At 39.2% G+C, this 11,833-nt stretch overlaps 1 pseudogene; it reads left to right on the top strand.

Annotated features, from left to right (window-relative positions):
• Nucleotides 1-74: 74 nt before the first annotated feature.
• On the top strand, nucleotides 75-185 carry LOC112799105 (small nucleolar RNA snoR2/U65; annotated as a pseudogene).
• The last annotated feature ends 11,648 nt before the right edge of the window (nucleotides 186-11,833 follow it).

The raw sequence follows: 11,833 nt of genomic DNA, 5'->3' as shown, positions 1-11,833 counted from the left end.
TACCCCATTCGGGTATTTGGATCAAATAAAAGCAAACAAGCCAAAACCCCAATTGAAAAAAGGAAAATATAGCCAGTCTTATGATTGGACCAAGAGCAAGAATGTTCATTTGTTTCATATTTTGATAGGAACCTGCGGGTCTTAATACACTGTGATTTGCGCAGCCATTTTATGTGATTACATTCTATTTTATGTAATCCTTTTACCAAAAAAAGGAAAAAGTATCTGTATCCCTCAACCATTTCTTAATGGATGCAGCGCTTTGAGATAGTTAATGGTGTCACTGAAGTTGAAGGAATGGCAGAGGAAAAAACTGCAGGTGCTGAAAAAGATGAAGGTACTAATTACAAGATCACACCTTTTCTTTAAATAGCATTTCAATTCATTCACTGATAACATTTTGATTTGGTTTTGTAGAAAAAGGAGTACCTGCTTTTTGGCTCAATGCAATGAAAAACAATGAAGTGTTAGCTGAAGAGGTTAGTTGGTTCTATCAATAGTAACTCCTTTTTTTTAATGTTTATTTTATGTCTTGCAAGTTAGTTACATGTGCAGTTTTCTGCTGCTCTCCTATTCTTATGTTTAATGAAATGAAGAATTTGCAAACTGCATTCTTTTACCTCGAATGAACAAGAGAAGATGTTTGGTATATTCTTACATGCTCATTTTCTCATTGGTTGTTTCCCTGTATCTTATGTTAAAGCAAGGCAGAAGAAAATTGTTTCTCTATGGCATAATATTTTATTGATTTTACATAATATTTTTATTATAAAGGGAGTGCTTTATCTTATTGTAATTCTTATTGATTACAGTTGTCGTACTGTGTTACTATAAACTTTGTACCTAGGGGGCTGTTGGATTAGCAATATGGGCTCCTTCTGTGACAAACTAGAAGAAGGAAATTGACAACAAATCTGATACAAAAAACTCACCTAAAGGATATTCTCCAGTTTCACCTGCTGATGAAAATGAAGGTAATTGGAGACAGGCAAATGCTGCTGATGGTTTAGAACTCTCTGTTGTTGGTGATGCTGCTGATCATGAAGCAATTGACGAGGAACTTTATCTCAAAAATCTTAAGGTTGATAAAAGCTTTTAATCAATAAAAATAATCCTTCTCTTGTTAACTCTCCAGTAGAATGCTGACATGTGATCCTTTTTTTTCCATCAACTTTATGCCTTCATTAATGTCATTATTGCTCTTTTCAGGTTTCTCAGGCCATGTCTGACAGCTATCTGATTTATTCTTGAAAAATCTCAGTTATACTGTCTACAATACCTACTGGTTAGTCTTGTCTCAAATAATATTTTAAATTAAATATTTGACAGGCAAATACATGCTTAGTTTCCTCTATTTGTACTCGGGGCATGACCTATCGTGGACGAGAGCGTGGACTTCTAACCTGTTATCCCAATACCAGTTTGGCTGTGGCCAAGGAGTTAATGGAAGCTGGTGCGCGAAATTGTGATCACTACAACTTCACACAACTAACCAGCAAGTGTACTGGGTCGTCCAAGTAATATACCTTACGCGAGTAAGGGTCGATCCCACAGAGATTGTTGGTATGAAGCAAGCTATGGTCACCTTGTAAATCTTAGTCAGGCAACTCAAATGGGTAAGGGTGATATACGAATAAAACATAAAGATAAAGATAGAGATACTTATGTAATTCATTGGTAGGAATTTCAGATAAGAGTATGAAGATGCTGGTCCCTTCCGTCTCTCTGCTTTCCTACTGTCTTCATCCAATCCTTCTTACTCCCTTCTATGGCAAGCTCAAGCAAGGGTTTCACCGTTGTCAATGGCTACCTCTCATCCTCTCAGTGGAAATGTTCAACGCACCCTGTCACGGCACGGCTATCCATCTGTCGGTTCTCAATCAGGCCGGAATAGAATCCAGTGATTCTTTTGCGTCTGTCACTAACGCCCCGCCTTCAGGAGTTTGAAGCACGTCACAGTCATTCAATCATTGAATCCTACTCAGAATACCACAGACAAGGTTAGACCTTCCGGATTCTCTTGAATGCCGCCATCAGTTCTAGCCTATACCACGAAGACTCTGATCTCACGGAATGGATGGCTCGGTTGTCAGGCGAGCGCTCGTTTGTCAGGCGATCAACCATACATCGTGTATCAGGAATCTAAGAGATATTCACCCAATCGAAGGTAGAACGGAGGTGGTTGTCAGTCACACGTTCATAGGTGAGAATGATGATGAGTGTCACGGATCATCACATTCATCAAGTTGAATAACAAGTGATATCTTAGAACAAGAACAAGCGGAATTGAATAGAAGAACAATGGTAATTACATTAATACTCGAGGTACAGCAGAGCTCCACACCTTAATCTATGGTGTGTAGAAACTCCACCGTTGAAAATACATAAGAACAAGGTCTAGGCATGGCCGAATGGCCAGCCTCCCAAAGAGGGTTCAATCATAAAAACATGATCAAAAGCTCCCTTATACAATAGTAAAAGGTCCTACTTATAGAGAACTAGTAGCCTAGGGTTTACAGAGATGAGTAAATGACATAAAAATCCACTTCCGGGCCCACTTGGTGTGTGCTTGGGCTGAGCAATGAAGCATTTTCGTGTAGAGACTCCTCTTGGAGTTAAATGCCAGCTTTGGTGCCAGTTTGGGCGTTTAACTCCCATTCTTGTGCCAGTTCCGGCGTTTAACGCTAGAATTCCTGAGGGTGACTTTGAACGCCGATTTGGGCCATCAAATCTTGGGCAAAGTATGGACTATCATATATTTCTGGAAAGCCCAGGATGTCTACTTTCCAACGCCGTTGAGAGCGCGCCAATTGGGCTTCTGTAGCTCCAGAAAATCCACTTCGCGTGCAGGAAGGTCAGAATCCAACAGCATCTGCAGTCCTTTTTAGTCTCTGACTCAGATTTTTGCTCAGGTCCCTCAATTTCAGCCAGAAAATACCTGAAATCACAGAAAAACACAAAAACTCATAGTAAAGTCCAGAAAAGTGAATTTTAACTAAAAACTAATAAAAATATACTAAAAACTAACTAGATCATACTAAAAACATACTAAAAACAATGCCAAAAAGCGTATAAATTATCCGCTCATCACAACACCAAACTTAAATTGTTGCTTGTCCTCAAGCAACTGAAAATCAAATAAGATAAAAAGAAGAGAATATGCAATGAATTCCAAAAACATCTATGAAGATCAGTATCAATTAGATGAGCGGGGCTTTTAGCTTTTTGCCTCTGAACAGTTTTGGCATCTCACTCTATCCTTTGAAATTCAGAATGGTTGGCTTCTTTAGGAACTCAGAGTCCAGATAGTATCATTGATTCTCCTAGTTAAGTATGATGATTCTTGAACATAGCTACTTATTGAGTCTTGGCCGTGGCCCAAAGCACTCTGTCTTTGAAGTTCAGAATGATTAGCATCTATAGGAACTCAGAACTCAAATAGTGTTATTGATTCTCCTAGTTGAGTATAATGATTCTTGAACATAGCTAGTGTATGAGTCTTGGCTGTGACCCAAAGCACTCTGTCTTCCAGTATTACCACCGGATACATACATGCCACAGACACATAATTGGGTGAACCTTTTCAGATTGTGACTCAGCTTTGCTAGAGTCCCCAATTAGAGGTGTCCAGGGTTCTTAAGCACACTCTTTTTGCCTTGGATCACAACTTTATTTTTTTCTTTTCTCTCTCTTTTTCATTTCTTTTCTTTTTTTTCGAAAAATTTTTTTTTTGAATCACTACTTTTTCTTGCTTCAAGAATCATTTTAATGATTTTTCAGATCCTCAGTAACATGTCTCCTTTTTCATCATTCTTTCAAGAGCCAACATTTATGAACCACAAATTCAAAAGACATATGCACTGTTTAAGCATACATTCAGAGAACAAAAATATTGCCACCACATCAAAATAATTAAACTGTTATAAAATTCAAAATTCATGCAATTCTTTTCTTTTTCAATTAAGAACATTTTTATTTAAGAGAGGTGATGGATTCATAGGACATTCATAACTTTAAGGCATAGACACTAAGACACTAATGATCACAAGACACAAACATAGATAAACATAAGCACTAAAATTCGAAAAACAGAAAATAAAGAACAAGGAAATTAAAGAACGGGTCCACCTTAGTGATGGCGGCTCTTTCTTCCTCTTGAAGATCCTATGGAGTGCTTGAGCTCCTCAATGTCTCTTCCTTGTCTTTGTTGCTCCTCTTGAATCTCTCTTCCATTGGGCGCCCTCTTCACAAATAACCGTGAGGACTTGGTCCAACCTTTGATCAAAGTTGACCCTTCTAGTGTAAGGATGTTCATCTCCTTGCATCATAGGCAAGTTGAATGCCAACCTTACATTTTCCGGACTAAAATCCAAGTATTTCCCCCGAACCATAGTAAGCTAATTCTTTGGATCCAGGTTCACACTTTGATCATGGTTCTTGGTGATCCATGCATTGGCATAGAACTCTTGAACCATTAAGATTCAGACTTGTTGAATGGGGTTGGTAAGAACTTCCCAACCTCTTCTTCGGATCTCATGTCGGATCTCCGGGTATTCACTCTTTTTGAGTGAAAAAGGGACCTCGGGGATCACCTTCTTCAAAGCCACAACTTCATAGAAGTGGTCTTGATGCACCCTTGAGATGAATCTTTCCATCTCTCATGACTCGGAGGTGGAAGCTTTTGCCTTCCCTTTCCTCTTTCTAGAGGTTTCTCCGGCCTTGGATGCCATAAATGGTTATGGAAAAACAAAAAGCAATGCTTTTACCACGCCAAACTTAAAAGGTTTGCTCGTCCTCGAGCAAAAGAAGAAAGAAGAGAGTAGAAGAAGAAGAAATAGAGGAGAAGGGAATGGCGTTGTGTTCGGCCAAAAAAAGGGGAAGAAGTAGTGTTTAGGTTGTGTGAAAATGAAGGAGTGAAGATGGGTTTATATAGGTGAGGGGGAAGGGTGATGTTCGGCTAGGTATGGGTGGGTTTGGGTGGGAAAGTGGTTTGAATTTGAATGGTGAGGTAGGTGGGGTTTTATGAAGGATGGATGTGAGTGGTGAAGAGAAAGATGGGATTTGATAGGTGAAGGGTTTTTGGGGAAGAGGTGTTGAGGTGATTGGTGAATGGGTGAGGAAGAAGAGAGAGAGTGGTGGGGTAGGTGGGGATCCTGTGGGGTCCACAGATCCTGAGGTGTCAAGGAAAAGTCATTCTTGCACCAAATGGCATGCAAAATTGCGTTTTTAGCCAATTCTTGCGTTAAACGCCGGGCTGGTGCCCATTTCTGGCGTTTAACGCCAGCTTCTTGCCCTTTTCTGGCGTTTAACGCCAGTCTGGTGCCCCTTTCTGGCGTTAAACGCCCAGAATGGTGTCAGACTGGGCGTTAAACGCCCAACAGCTAGCCTTACTGGCGTTTAAACGCCAGCACGCTCTCCTCCAGGGTGTGCTGTTTTTCTTTCTGCTCTTCATTCTGTTTTTGCTTTTTTCATTGATTTTGTGACTTCTCATGATCATCAACCTACAAAAAAAAATAAAATAACAACAGAAAATAGATAAAATATAACATTGGGTTGCCTCCCAACAAGCGCTTCTTTAATGTCAGTAGCTTGACAGAGGACTCTCATGGAGCCTCACAGATACTCAGAGCAATGTTGGAACCTCCCAACACCAAACTTAGAGTTTGAATGTGGGGGTTCAACACCAAACTTAGAATTTGGTTGTGGCCTCCCAACACCAAACTTAGAGTTTGACTGTGGGGGCTCTGTTTGGCTCTGTTTTGAGAGAAGCTCTTCATGCTTCCTCTCCATGGTGACAGAGGGATATCCTTGGGCCTTAAATACCAAGGATTCTTCATTCACTTGAATGATCAACTCTCCCTTATTAACATCAATCACAGCCTTTGCTGTGGCTAGGAAGGGTCTGCCAAGGATGATGGATTCATCCATGCACTTCCCAGTCTCTAGGACTATGAAATCAGCAGGGATGTAATGGTCTTCAACTTTTACCAGAACATCCTCTACAAGTCCATAAGCTTGTTTTCTTGAGTTGTCTGCCATCTCTAATGAGATTTTTGCAGCTTGCACCTCAAAGATCCCTAGCTTCTCCATTACAGAGAGAGGCATGAGGTTTACACTTGACCCTAAGTCACACAAGGCCTTCTTGAAGGTCATGGTGCCTATGGTACAAGGTATTGAAAACTTCCCAGGATCTTGTCTCTTTTGAGGTAATTTCTGCCTAGACAAGTCATCCAGTTCTTTGGTGAGCAAAGGGGGTTCATCCTCCCAAGTCTCATTTCCAAATAACTTGTCATTTAGCTTCATGATTGCTCCAAGGTATTTAGCAACTTTCTCTTCAGTGACATACTCATCCTCTTCAGAGGAAGAATACTCATCAGAGCTCATGAATGGCAGAAGTAAATTCAATGGAATCTCTATGGTCTCATTTTGAGCCTCAGATTCCCATGGTTCCTCATTGGGGAACTCATTGGAGGCCAGTGAACGTCCATTGAGGTCTTCCTCAGTGGCATTCACTGCCTCTCCTTCCTCCCAAAATTCGGCCATGTTGATGGCCTTGCACTCTCCTTTTGAATTTTCTTCTGTATTGCTTGGGAGAGTACTAGGAGGGAGTTCAGTAATTCTCTTACTCAGCTGACCCACTTGTGCCTCCAAATTTCTAATGGAGGATCTTGTTTTAGTCATGAAACTTTGAGAGGTTTTGATTAGATCAGAGACCATGGTTGTTAAGTCAGAGGTGTTCTGCTTAGAACTCTCTGTCTGTTGCTGAGAAGATGATGGAAAAGGCTTGCTATTGCTAAACCTGTTTCTTCCATCATTATTATTATTGAAACCTTGTTGAGGTCTCTGTTGATCCTTCCATGAGAAATTTGGATGATTTCTCCATGAAGGATTATAGGTGTTTCCATAGGGTTCTCCCATGTAATTCACATCTTCCATTGAAGGATTCTCAGGATCATAAGCTTCTTCCTCAGATGAAGCTTCCTTAGTACTGCTTGGTGCATTTTGCATTCCAGACAGACTTTGAGAAATCATATTGACTTGTTGAGTCAATATTTTATTCTGAGCCAATATGGCATTCAGAGTGTCAATCTCAAGAACTCCTTTCTTCTGACTAGTCCCATTGTTCACAGGATTCCTTTCAGAAGTGTACATGAATTGGTTATTTGCAACCATTTCAATCAGCTCTTGAGCTTCTGTAGGCGTCTTCTTCAGATGAAGAGATCCTCCAGCAGAGCTATCCAAAGACATCTTGGACAGTTCAGAGAGACCATCATAGAAAATACCTATGATGCTCCATTCAGAAAGCATGTCAGAGGGACACTTTCTGATTAATTGTTTGTATCTTTCCCAAGCTTCATAGAGGGATTCTCCTTCCTTCTGTCTGAAGGTTTGGACTTCCACTCTAAGCTTACTCAATTTTTGAGGTGGAAAGAACTTTGCCAAGAAGGCATTGACTAGCTTTTCCCAATAGTCCAGGCTTTCTTTAGGTTGAGAGTCCAACCATGTCCTAGCTCTGTCTCTTACAGCAAAAGGGAATAGCATGAGTCTGTAGACCTCAGGGTCAACCCCATTAGTCTTGACAGTGTCACAGATTTGCAAGAATTCAGCTAAGAACTGATGAGGATCTTCCAATGGAAGTCCATGGAACTTGCAATTCTGTTGCATTAGAGAAACTAATTGAGGCTTAAGCTCAAAGTTGTTTGCTCCAATAGCAGGGATAGAGATGCTTCTCCCATAGAAGTCAGGAGTAGGTGCAGTAAAGTCACCCAGCACCTTCCTTGCATTGTTAGCATTGTTGTTGTTTTCGGCTGCCATGTGTTCTTCTTCTTTGAAGAATTCGGTTAGGTCCTCTACAGAGAGTTGTGCCTTAGCTTCTCTTAGCTTTCGCTTTAAGGTCCTTTCATGTTCAGGATCAGCCTCAACAAGAATGCTTTTGTCTTTGCTCCTGCTCATATGAAAGAGAAGAGAACAAGAAAATGTGGAATCCTCTATATCACAGTATAGAGATTCCTTTAGGTGTCAGAAGAAAAGAAAAATAGAAGACAGAGGTAGAAAATTCGAACTTATCAAGAAAGATGGAGTTCGAATTATGTATTAAGGAGTAGTGTTAGTCCATAAATAGAAGGATGTGAGAAGAGGGGAAGAAATTTTCGAAAATAATAAAAAAAATTTAAAAACATTTTGAAAAACTTTAATTGATTTTCGAAAATTAAGAGTGGAAAAGAAATAAAGTGATTTTTGAAAAAGATTTTGAGATTAGAAATCAAAAAGATTTGATTGAAAGCTATTTTGAAAAGGATGTGGTTAAGAAGATATGATTAGTTTTAAAAAGATGTGATTGAGAAGATATGATTTGAAAAACATTTTAAAAAGATTTGATTTTGAAAATCAATGACTTGGCTATCAAAAAAAGATATGATTCAAACATTAAACCTTTCTCAACAGAAAAGGCAACATGCTTGAAATGTTGAATCAAATCATTAATTGATAGCAAGCATTTTTGAAAATGGAAAGAAATTGATTTTGAAAAAGATTTGATTAAAAAGATATGATTTGAAAAAGATTTGATTTTGAAAAACTTTGAAAACTTGAAAAAAAATTGATTTGAAAACAAAATCTTCCCTCTTATGCCATCCTGGCGTTAAACGCCCAGAATGGTGCATATTCTGGCGTTTAACGCCCAAAATGCTACCCTTTTGGGCGTTAAACGCCCAGCCAGGCACCCTGGCTGGCGTTTAAACGCCAGTCTGTCCTTCTTCACTGGGCGTTTTGAACGCCCAGCTTTTTCTGTGCAATTCCTCTGCTGAATGTTCTGAATCTTCAATTCTCTGTATTATTGACTTGAAAAGACACAAATTAAAAATATTTTTGGATTTTTAATAATGAGGAATAATCAAAATGCAACTAAAATCAAATAACAATGCATGTAAGACACCAAACTTAGCAGTTTGTATACTACTGATACTAACAAAATGAGAATGCATATGAGACACACAAAAACACTCAAGTCAAGAGAATTTCAAAGATCAGAGAAAGTAAATCATCAAGAACAACTTGAAAATCACTTAGGACACATGAATGAATGCATGCAATTGACACCAAACTTAAAATGAAACACTAGACTCAAACATGAAATATTTTTGGATTTTATGATTTTGTAATTTTTTTTTTCAAAAATTAAGTGGAAAAAGAAAATAAAGGTATCAAAATTCTTAATGAGAATTCCAGGAATCATGCAATGTTAGTCTAAAGCTTTAGTCTAAAGGAATTAGACATGGCTAGCCAAGCTTCAGCAGAACATTGCATTCAAGAGCTAAATTGATGAAGATCAATCAGCTTTGGTGATGATAAGAACATCACCTTGAAACACTAGAATTCATTCTTAAGAACTCTGAAGAAAAATACCTAATCTAAGCAACAAGATGAACCGTCAGTTGTCCATACTCGAACAATCCCCGGCAACGGCGCCAAAAACTTGGTGCGCGAAATTGTGATCACTACAACTTCACACAACTAACCAGCAAGTGTACTGGGTCGTCCAAGTAATAAACCTTACGCGAGTAAGGGTCGATCCCACAGAGATTGTTGGTATGAAGCAAGCTATGGTCACCTTGTAAATCTTAGTCAGGCAACTCAAATGGGTAAGGGTGATATACGAATAAAACATAAAGATAAAGATAGAGATACTTATGTAATTCATTAGTAGGAATTTCAGATAAGAGTATGAAGATGCTGGTCCCTTCCGTCTCTCTGCTTTCCTACTGTCTTCATTCAATCCTTCTTACTCCCTTCTATGGCAAGCTCAAGCAAGGGTTTCACCGTTGTCAATGGCTACCTCCCATCCTCTCAGTGGAAATGTTCAACGCACCCTGTCACGGCACGGCTATCCATCTGTCGGTTCTCATTCAGGCCAGAATAGAATCCAGTGATTCTTTTGCGTCTGTCACTAACGCCCCGCCTTCAGGAGTTTGAAGCACGTCACAGTCATTCAATCATTGAATCCTACTCAGAATACCACAGACAAGGTTAGACCTTCCGGATTCTCTTGAATGCCGCCATCAGTTCTAGCCTATACCACGAAGACTCTGATCTCACGGAATGGATGGCTCGGTTGTCAGGCGAGCGCTCGTTTGTCAGGCGATCAACCATACATCGTGTATCAGGAATCCAAGAGATATTCACCCAATCGAAGGTAGAACGGAGGTGGTTTTCAGTCACACGTTCATAGGTGAGAATGATGATGAGTGTCACGGATCATCACATTCATCAAGTTGAATAACAAGTGATATCTTAGAACAAGAACAAGCGGAATTGAATAGAAGAACAATAGTAATTGCATTAATACTCGAGGCACAGCAGAGCTCCACACCTTAATCTATGGTGTGTAGAAACTCCACCGTTGAAAATACATAAGAACAAGGTCTAGGCATGGCCGAATGGCCAGCCTCCCAAAGAGGGTTCAATCATAAAAACATGATCAAAAGCTCCCTTATACAATAGTAAAATGTCCTACTTATAGAGAACTAGTAGCCTAGGGTTTACAGAGATGAGTAAATGACATAAAAATCCACTTCCGGGCCCACTTGGTGTGTGCTTGGGCTGAGCAATGAAGCATTTTCGTGTAGAGACTCCTCTTGGAGTTAAACGCCAGCTTTGGTGCCAGTTTGGGCGTTTAACTCCCATTCTTGTGCCAGTTCCGGCGTTTAACGCTGGAATTCCTGAGGGTGACTTTGAACGCCGGTTTGGGCCATCAAATCTTGGGCAAAGTATGGACTATCATATATTGCTGGAAAGCCCAGGATGTCTACTTTCCAACGCCGTTGAGAGCGTGCCAATTGGGCTTCTGTAGCTCCAGAAAATCCACTTTGAGTGCAGGGAGGTTAGAATCTAACAGCATCTGCAGTCCTTTTTAGTCTCTGAATCAAATTTTTGCTCAGGTCCCTCAATTTCAGCCAGAAAATACCTGAAATCACAGAAAAACACACAAACTCATAGTAAAGTCCAGAAAAGTGAATTTTAACTAAAAACTAATAAAAATATACTAAAAACTAACTAGATCATACTAAAAACATACTAAAAACAATGCCAAAAAGCGTACAAATTATCCGCTCATCAGAAGCCAAGGGCATTAAGCAATTACCAGTGGTTAAACGCGGTGGAGATTGCAATAGAAAGAGGAAGCGGAGAATTGTTGGTCTTCATTATGATGCACTATGGCATTGTCTCAGGTTAACTTATTATCCAATACTTGTTTATACTTTAATTTCTGTTTCCCTACCTATCACTAAAGGTGGGTTTCCCATTTCAGCACATAAAATACTTGCAGATCATTTTTGTTAGGCAAACTATGTATGTTAGTCAATTAAAATGTTGAAGTGCTGCAGCATATTTCTGTAGATGTCAAGACTTGAGTTTAGGTTTATAGCTCTTTCTTCATTGCCATGTGTGTTTGTGAATGCTTGATCAGACATATTTAGTTGCCGAGTATATACATATTCTTTCTTTAAATTTTGTTCTTGCTAGAGGAGATCTAGATGATCATAAGTGAATTTTTCTTTCTGTGGTTTGAACATAATTGTTATGCCATTTGATCTATGTTGTTAATCCCATTTAGTGGTATGAGACTTGGCCACTGTTGCAATTTGAGTATTCACTCTTTTTATTTTGATAATCAGTTATAATCAGTTTGAAGTTATTATAATCTTGAATTGATCCTTCTTTTGTCAATCTAGTTAATTGGATACTTACGTGTAGTTAACGGACATATTTAACAGCTTATGGTAACTAAATTGGTGTAAAAAAGAAAGATATACTTTTCATGGTTATAAAATTT

The sequence above is a fragment of the Arachis hypogaea genome, chromosome 4 (genome assembly GCF_003086295.3).
Source record: "Arachis hypogaea cultivar Tifrunner chromosome 4, arahy.Tifrunner.gnm2.J5K5, whole genome shotgun sequence".
Lineage (NCBI taxonomy): Eukaryota > Viridiplantae > Streptophyta > Magnoliopsida > Fabales > Fabaceae > Arachis > Arachis hypogaea.
This window is presented reverse-complemented; position numbering and strand designations above follow the sequence as displayed.